Here is a 9,972-nt window from a genome sequence, read left to right as displayed (position 1 = left end):
CTATCATTTTGCAACCACATCTTTTTTTGTATATATAGACAAGGTATTACTTACCTTTGTTCTCCTCGAGCTGCCTCTTGGTAAGGCCGAGCTCTTTCTCGGACCGCTCGAGGTTCTGCTTCAGTGCGGCAACCTCCGAAGTCAGTGCGGCAGAGGTCAGCAGCGAAGCCTGCATACACATACAGACATACTTATATTAGACTCCTACAGATATTATTTGATCCTCTATTCAGCTTTTCTTTGTGAACACCAAACAGAGCATCAGGGGATACTGTCTATGCGGTAATATTTTCCTATATTTTAAATACTTACCTCAAAGCCTGTTAGAAGGCTGGCATAGGCTTCAGTCAGTCCGCTCTTGGCGGACTGAACCTTCTTGATCACCGCACTCATAATAGTGCGGTGCTCTTCATCGATGGAAGCGCCGCGAAGCGCTTCCAGCATGTTGTTCGGTGCCTCTGGATAGACAGAGGTCACCGGCACGGGCGGCTTGCCCCTCTTGGAAGGGGGCCGCCTGCCGGAGTCCGGAACCACTGGAGGTTCCGGTGCGGTGTTCGACCGAGGGCCGAACTTGGAACCCTTGGGAGTCTTGCTCCCTTTGCGCCTGGAGTCCGGAAGGTCGCCTTGAGGCGCCTCCAGGACTATCTCCCCCCGGCTCGGTGCCCCTTGAGACAATACCTCGACATTGTCCATAGGGCAAGGAGAGGAGGCGGTTGGAAGTGACTCACTATTCATATCTGACGAGTACAAGGAACCGCCCGACGAGGATACGTCGATACGGGCTCGGGCGGACTACATGATCATATTCGGCGTTAGGGAAAGCAGTGCAATAAAAGTATGCTATGAGTTACTCTGGTATCTGAATACTTACGACTTTGCCAGGGGCTTGGCCCTAAGTAACCACTCATCTTCGCTGTCGGCGGCGGTGGTGGAACAATCCGGAAGGAGAGTCCTTCCCTTCTTGGACACTTCGGCCTCCCCGTTTGGGGCGGCCTTCCTTTTCTTGTCTCCCCTAGCTGGAGGTGGAGAATCTTCATCTTCCTCCTCGTTTTCACGGGAGGAGTGCGTCTCGGAGTTATCGGACGATGAGTCCGATACCACCTGGCGTCGGGAACTCTTTTGGGTTCCCGTGGCCTTCTTCTTGATCTTCTTCTCTGGCACCTCATAAGGAGCCGGGGTCTGCATCTCCGTCAGGAGAGCGTCTGCAGGGTCTTCGGGCAGAGGGGTCGGGCAGTCAATCTGCTCTGATGTCTCCACCCAGTCCTGTCAAAGGCATGGGAGGCCAGATCCCGCACATGGATAAACTATGGAAAATAAATACCCTACAAGATGTACAGAACTTACCAGATTCGCGAGGCGCGTCGCGCTTAGCCCATGGTCCTCGGTAAGGGGAGGGGGGACCTTGGCGCCCTTGAACAACACCTTCCAGACGTCCTTATGTGTCGTGTCAAAGAACTCGCGTAGAGTCTGGTGCTGGGTCGGGTCGAACTCCCATAAGTTGAAAGCCCGTTGTTGACACGGGAGGATCTGGCGGAAGAGCATGACCTGGACTATGTTGACAAGCTTGAGTTTCTTGCCTATCATGTTCCGGATACACTTCTGGAGTCCGTCCAGCTCCACCGACGAGCCCCAGGACAAGCCCTTCTCCTTCCAGGAAGTAAGCTGAGTGGGGATTCCGGATCGAAACTCGGGGGCCGCCACCCAGTTGGTGTCGTGCGGCTCGGTGATGTAGAACCACCCCGATTGCCACCCCTTTATGGTCTCCACGTAGGAGCCCTCGAGCCATGTAACGTTGGGTATTTTGCCCACCATGGCTCCGCTGCATTCCGCTTGTTGTCCGCCTACTACCTTCGGTTTGACATTGAAGGTCTTCAGCCACAGGCCGAAGTGGGGCCGGATGCGAAGGAAAGCCTCGCACACGACGACGAATGCCGAGATGTTGAGGATGAAATTCGGGGCAAGATCATGGAAGTCCAGCCCATAATAGAACATAAGGCCGCAGATGAATGGATGGAGGGGAAACCCCAGTCCACGGACGAAGTGGGTGAGGAAAACCACCCTTTCGTAAGATTCCGGGGTAGGGACGATCTGCCCCGCGGCTGGCAGCCGGTGCGCGATATCCGCAGCTAGGTATCCGGCCTCGCATAGCTTTTTGATGTCTCCCTCCATAATGGAGGAGACCATCCACTTGCCTCCCGCTTCGTACATGTTTGGAGAGAGTTGAGGAGAAGGATGTGGACTTGGGCGCTGGAGCTCGAGTGCGCGAGAATGGATGAGCAAGGAGGAAGAAGGTGTGGGAAGAAAAAGGTGAACCCTTATCCCTTTATAAAGGCGGACGAAAACTATGCGCCCTACCAGCCTGGTAAAACTCGCTTATCCCCCAAGCGCCATAATTGATGGCGCGGTTGGGTTACCCACGTCCGTATTGATGGGAATCCCGTAATAAGGGGACACGATCTCTACTTCGACAAGACGTGCCAAGGAAACCGCCTCGTGAAACACGCTGAGTTTGGTTGTGAAAGACGATTTGAATGGTGACCTGGCTGTGGTGTGATGTCACACTGCGAAACGCACCGGCAGATTAGATTTGTGGAAATATTATTCTCTCTACGGTTGTATGTGGAACTTGTTTTGCAGAGCCGGACACGATCCTCGTGTTCAAAATCTTCTATGAAGTATTCGGAGGAGGAACCCGCCTTGCAATGTCGAAGACAATCTGCGCGCCAAACTCATCGTCATTGAAGCCTGGTTCAGGGGCTACTGAGGGAGTCCTGGATTAGGGGGTATCCGGACAACCGGATTATATCCTTTGGCCAGACTGTTGGACTATGACGATACAAGATTGAAGACTTCATCCCGTGTTCAGATGGGACTCTCCTTGGCGTGGAAGGCAAGCTTGGCAATACGGATATATAGATCTCCTTCCTTGTAACCGACTCTGTGTAACCCTAGCCCCCTCCGGTGTCTATATAAACCGGAGGGTTTAGTCCGTAGGACCAAGAACAACAATCGTACCATAGGCTAGCTTCTAGGGTTTAGCCTCTTCGATCTTGTGGTAGATCAACTCTTGTACTACTCATATTATCAAGAACAATCAAGCAGGACGTAGGGTATTACCTCCATCAAGAGGGCCTGAACCTGGGTAAACATTGTGTCCCCGGCCTCCTGTTACCATCCGCCTTAGACGCACAGTTCGGGACCCCCTACCCGAGATCCACCGGTTTTGACACCGACAACGACCCCGTGGAGGGCTGGATGAATAGTAGACGGTGGAGGGCTGGATGAATAGTAGCCCGTGGAGGGGTGGTTGAACAGGAGCCCGTGGAGAGGGCTGGTTGAACAATAGCCGGTGGAGTAGCGCACGGTGGACGCTGGATGAACAGGAGCCCGTGGATGAACAGTCACAGGTGGAGGCTGGAGGAGGTCGACGGTGGATGAACAGTACCCGTGGAGGCTGGAGGGGGTCGACGGTGGAGATGAAGAGTATCCCGTGGAGCCCCGTTTTGCGGTACGCCACACCCCTCCCAATGAACAGGACCCCCGTTTCGACCGTAGCGCTCCAACACAAGTCTGTTTCCTCCATTTTGCGGTATGCCAGACCCCTCCCGATGAATAGGATACTGTTTTGAACGTGGTCGGTCGAACACAAGGCCGTTTTCTCCGTTGTGCGGTACGCCAGGCCTCGTTTCCATCGGCTGTTCCGTCCAATCCGGTTGGCTCCCACACGTTCCGTTGCCTCCCGATGAACATGACGCATTCCGTTGCCTCCCCATGAACACGACGACGACGCAGTTTCTCCGTTCCGACCCAGCCATGTACACGAGCCCTGGCCGTACGTATGCGCGAGTAGGCGTTTGAGACCTCGCCCGTATGTACGTATGTGGCCGTATTTTCTTTCTTGCACCCTGGCCGATGTACGTACATGTACATGCTACGTGCGCGCCTCTACTACGACGCGCGCGTCTACATCGACCAGTATGTACGTACACGTTCGCGACCAGAATGACAATGCTACGTATGCTTCGACCAGGTGTGTCACGACTGTCAGGCACTTCCTTGCGTGCGAAGATGTAGCTGGTGGGTCCCAGCAGCCAGGGGGTGAATCGTGTTTTTATCCGGACGCACTTCCTTGCGTGCGAAGATGTAGCTGGTGGGTCCCAGCTGTCAGGGGGGAAATATTTTTTTTGCGAAATACGGTGGCCCATCCGGTGGGTCCCTGCTGTCAGGTAGAGGAATAATTATTTTGCGCATAATAAGGAGGCACTTCCTTGCGGCCGCCGTGGACCTAGCTGTCAGCCTCTCAACGTACAGTACTCTTCTGATGGAAGTCGTTCCTTGACCATGTTGACCACGCTGTGCCGAGAGCACCAGGGCGGTGGATGACGGCGAGGCCTAGGAAGGGGACGACGCGGAGTCGGGGAAGACGCGGCAGTGGATGCCCACGTGGAGAGGAGTACGAGGGTTCACTGGTTCGGCTGCGGTGTGAGGCTGCCATCGCCGCAGAATAACAGGGGGTGTGGGTGAGTAGAGGGATGCCTTGGCCAGTGGTGGGAGCAGTAGGGGCGGTGAGGCCTGCGCGGCAGCACAGCCAGCCACGGGAGGCGGAACCAGGCGGTCCCGCCGGCGCTGGATTTGGCGGCTAGAGCAAGAAGATCAGAGATTGAAGAAACACGACGACCGTTGGATTGACATCCAACGGTTACGTCTGCTAGAATCGTTTGTTGACGTATATAATAACTAAAAAAATCTTGCATACACATCAAGTTAATAGGCCCACAAGTCAGACCATTCCCTCTTTTTTAATAATTTATATATAGCTCATTGCGACTTCTTATGCAATTTATTGCAGTCCATTTTTTTGGTTGGCCAGGGTCAATTTTGCATATTTTTGTGGGTTCCAAACTATTTTTAATACCGAATTGTCGAGCCAGATTTAAAGTACTTTGAAGATATATTTAAATTAGGTTAATGCCCAGTGAAATAGGAATCTGAAAATGTGAAAAAAATCAGAAATTATAAAGTAATTGCCAATTTGTCATCTGTTTTTATATTTACAACCCATTTCATATTACTTTCAAGATTTGCAGGCGTCTTGAAAGAGTTGCAGCCCATCAGGGTGTAGAATAATAAGTAGGCCTGGATTGGGTATTCTTCAGAAAAAATAAACTGGGCTCATTTTCACAAAGAAAAAATAGCTGGGCTGGTCACGTGGTGAACATAAAATATAAACATGGGCTAGACGGGCCACAGCCTAGTTCAAACCATGCTCCGTCTCAACAATAACAAAAAAATGCTGCTCGAGCAGCTACATCCCAGGTGTCAGCCGATCTTGTGCTGTTCTCTTGTCTATTGACTACATACGCTCACAATGTCGTGAGTCCCAGATGTCAGGAAAACACTAGGAGGAAGCATTTTATTTTTCCATACGCTGACATGGTGGGCCCCTACTATAATTCTCTCCACGTACTTCTGTTGATTCCTGTTGTTTGTTGACCATGTTGACAGCGCGAGAGGGCGGCACCGATGCAAGCGCACCAAAGCGCGCGAAGGACGACGGTGAGGCCTCGGACATAGGCGTTAATGACCTAGGAGACGGTGGGGCGACGATGCGTGCGCTGAGGCATAGCCAGCCATGGGAGGTGGAAGCAGGCGGCCCCGTCGGTGCTGGTTTGGTTTTGGCGGCTGGAGGAAGACATGACTGAAGAAACACGACAGACTGTAAAAGCAGCAGGAGTACTTAACAACCTTAACTAAAACCAGCAGGGGCACTTAACAACCATAGCTGAAAGCAGTCTGAGTACTTATACAGGTTCAACCGTACAAAGCACGCCTTGAACAGTGCTACTTTGCCTACAGTTAACCAAGGGTGAGGCTGCCAAGCCCTAGGACAAGGCCCAGGCGCCACCCCGCGCATCCACAACCTTCTGAAAGCGGCTTCATCTCGCAATGTGGTCAATAAACAAGATGTTCGCTTTAGAGCCATGGAAAAGCAGGAACATAATCTTCTGTCCTATTCTCCAAGATAGACGGGCCTTCATTATTTGAGACCACCCATGAATAAGTATCTTTTCACCTCCAAGGGGAATGGAGTAGGTCGACATAAACATCATGTTGTGACCAAGCGCAAGTCTGACCCGACCTTGGTCAGGCATCTGTATAGAAACAATAGAACTGGGCAGTTTCTGTTTCAAGAAGATCACAACTGTAAAACTGTGTATAAGCAAGAGTTTATGAACAACATATATAACAGAAAACAGCTCGTACCATAAGTTTCTCGACACAGTTGGACCTGTTCAACGAGTGCAGCAGTGGCACACATATCCCACGTGGCCTTCCACCATTGAAACGCCCCACAAGGACCTCAAGACGATCAATAAAGTGTAGGAACTTGTGGATGTCGTCCCAGTCAACTTCAGTGCCATCAGTAACAGCCGAGTTGTTACAGAATAACAAACGAGCAGCCTGCTTAACTCTGAAAAAACCTACACGTGCCACCAATTATAAGAAAATATTAGTTAGAAGTAGCATCTTCGTGAGAGATTCGTTGCTACTTCTAAAGTTAAATTGTGATTAGTTAGACAGAATAGGTGGATTAAGAAGTAATCGAGGCAACAAGCAAGAACCAGATACAAAACTAACATGGATGAACAATTGGAACGACGTCGGGGTGGAAGATCGCAGTGAAGATGAGACCAGGTTCTGCTATTTCCATCAACATTCGTGCGCCAACTTTCAGTCCGTAACACTTGAGAAAGTTTATCCAAGTTCGGCCATAAAAAAAGCAGCGATCTTCTTGGTTCATGAACCCAACTCGAACTTATATCCATGGCTTGTCTTCACTGTGACCATTAAACTGGTGTATTCAGTTATGGCAAGGCCGAGCATCTTGAGTACATGTGTTCTGGCAGAGCAAATAATGCACTGCAGGAAAAATAATATGAGAACACAATGTATTCCCTATCCAAATCTAGAAATAACTTCCTCCTTCACGTGAGTGTTGACCATTGTACTGGTAGTACCTTTTATCCAAATATAGCAATCCAAATTTCCAAATTAGTCAACGGCATGTTCAAAAAAAAACCACCCCCCAGGATAGAAAAGAGGATTCTAGGAACATACTATGCGCGTTTTAAAATCCTGTGTTAGGATGAGAAGGAACAAGTGTGGCGTCTCGCCGAGGGCGCAGAAACCTGTAGGGTCCTTGCACTTTGGGCACTGCAAATGAAACACACTAGATTCAGTAGGAAGAAAATGCATCAACGGCGGCGGCTGCCATCCTAGGATTACCCGCGACCAAGGGACTTGGATTTATCGGGGGTGGATGAAGAATTCGTACCTGGTTCTCCATGAGAAAACCCTATGCAATCTCCGAGAGGGGGTTTTCTCTGAACAAGCAGACGAGGGAGAAGGGGATTCAAACCCAGTGAAATATTGCCGCTTCGTCCATCCAGCTTACTGCTAAAGCTGAAAAGGGGGGTTTGTGATTTGACGGCTCATTGGGCATTACTGCGGCGCTATGACCGGGGTGTGTCTACCGTGCAGTTGTCCACTCTAATTTGTGCATATGGCACGTGGACCCCGTTGCCGAATGTCCCACATATCAACGAAAGGAAGTAGAAAGACAGGAGTAACTAGTTACACATAAATATATTTTTGACAGAGAGATACTCCCTCTGTAAAGAAATATACAAATCTTTTATATCAGAACTTTATACATAAGAAAAATCAAGGGGAATATATATAACATATAATTATAAAAAATAGAGTTGTTTTTAACACAGTATAGACGAGTTGGTGATGATGGTCTGCCTGCCATCCTGCAATATAGGTCGTCCGATTTATATCTGACGAATAGGAAGGAAACTATGGCAATTTTGCAAAAAAAGTACCCACACACCTCTCCACATTTGCAAATAAGGCCTTGCATCATTCATCCTTTTCTATCACAAGATAAAATACTCATATAAATGCATCTTGATGTTACGTGCAATGCACGGGCATTATGGGGGTTCAGCTAAGAATATCAGGCTCACGGTTCTGGACTTTGGGCCGCAGGCCCACCATGCATGTTTGGGGGGCCATGTGTTCTACCTCAGCGCTTTTCATATTGCAAGCGATCGGTACAGCGCTGGTTTTAGATGCTGTCGCAAGGAGAATACACAAAATTGAATAAAGCATGGTAGATGTTGGAATGAAATCGAATGACAGTTACTAACCAGCAATGAGAGTTGCAATTCTATCAACAATATACCATGTGATAAATAATACTGTCGTATTACTTATACACACAGGACACCTATTTCACCATGCCAGATTATTACATCAAAATCTCTTGGAGGATAGATCAGTTCAGCAGTTGCGTGCTGCTACTGAAGAATTTCAAAGTTGATTTGGACCAACTCTCCTTGCCGAGAAAGTTCGATTTTGAGATCATCCCCTACCGCAAGATATGATTTAGATTTGATCCTTGACCATCCTTTAGCATCAATCCTCATGTGACCATCCTTTGTACTTACGGTATAGTGAGCAGGTCCATTCACACCAAGGCTGCGCATGGTAAGAGAAACTTGGCCGTTGTCGCCCGGATTGTTGAACGAATCCCTCGTTGCTCTAGGAATTCTCTGTTTGCAAACAAGAAGACATACCCAAACAGTTAGATCAACACAGTGAATCATGCGAAACAACATGGAAAGAAAAAAGAACGAAGCACTTGGGCGGCCAATGCTTACCAAGAAGGTGGACATGTCGGACTTTGGTATATGAAGTGCGAACTGTAGCCTAGTTTGTTGCCGGTGCAACTGCTCGTTCGATTGCCGCTGCACGGGCCAGAGCAGATGCAAGTGCAAGTGTTGGTGTAGGTGCCGAAGCCGCTACTGCTGCGGAGATGGTGCTCCTTGTAGAGCTGGTGCCGGTGTCGGAGCAGGTGCCAGTGTCGACGCCCGATCCTTCGGTAGATCAGCCTAATCCGCTAACGCGGTCGGTGCCCAATCCTCAGCTGGATCAGACTGAGCTGTTGTCGCTGTCAGTGCTAGAGCAACTGTTGGTGCTTGATCCGTTGCTAAAGGTGGTACCGATGTGCGACACAGCGGCGATCGTGTCTGGTCTGCTATGATCAACTTTCTAACTTGACTAGGCTCCGTGACCGTGATCCAGTTTTTTTCTTCATTTCTTTTAAACGCGAGAAGGACTAATTGTGGCGTTTTGTTAAACCAAACTGCAGTTCATCATAGGGATTCAGCTTGTACTCAGACAACAGACTGATCCAATTTTTTCAGTAATATAAGTGATGGACAGTGCCTTCTTACTGACACGACATAAGAACTGGAACCTGCAAAAATAGCCATATCGTAGAGAAAACCAAACGGTTTATTCTGTGATGAATGTCACATGGCAAAACCTGCATCGTAAAATTGCAGGAAAAGAAAGAAAACATGACATTAAATCAATAAGATTTAGACAGTAAATCAATAAGATTTACTTGATGTGACACGAGTGAATCCTTACCAGGAAATCACTATGTTGAAGTACTAAACAGAAGACTGATCGTCCAACTACAGGTGGCATGCAGGGGCCCCGCCTACTCCCACAAGCAGGACAGTCCAAAGGTCGTGACAAATCGTATGGACCGAACATCCATGGGACTGGAAATCCTGGTGGGTGCGATAAACCCTGCAATGCATACAGATATTGGAGTGTAACCATAATTGATAAACCGTCCTCACAAAAAAGATGATCTGGATACTTCAAAATATACAGACTGAATTGAGTGGATAGACATTAACATAGACCGTTCTCAGGACTGACCACACACCAAAAGCGGCAGTACTAATAAACAATACAGGGTTCACAAACACAAATCAAGTACTGAACAATAGTACTTACTACAGACAAGCAAAGTTGCACTAATTAAACTCTGCAGACTATTTCTTGCCACCGACCTACGGGATGAACCCCGCATAACTGACTAGGCCA

Source organism: Triticum aestivum, chromosome 6A (genome assembly GCF_018294505.1).
Source record: "Triticum aestivum cultivar Chinese Spring chromosome 6A, IWGSC CS RefSeq v2.1, whole genome shotgun sequence".
NCBI classification, from domain to species: Eukaryota; Viridiplantae; Streptophyta; class Magnoliopsida; order Poales; family Poaceae; genus Triticum; species Triticum aestivum.
Note: the sequence above shows the minus strand (reverse complement) of the source record.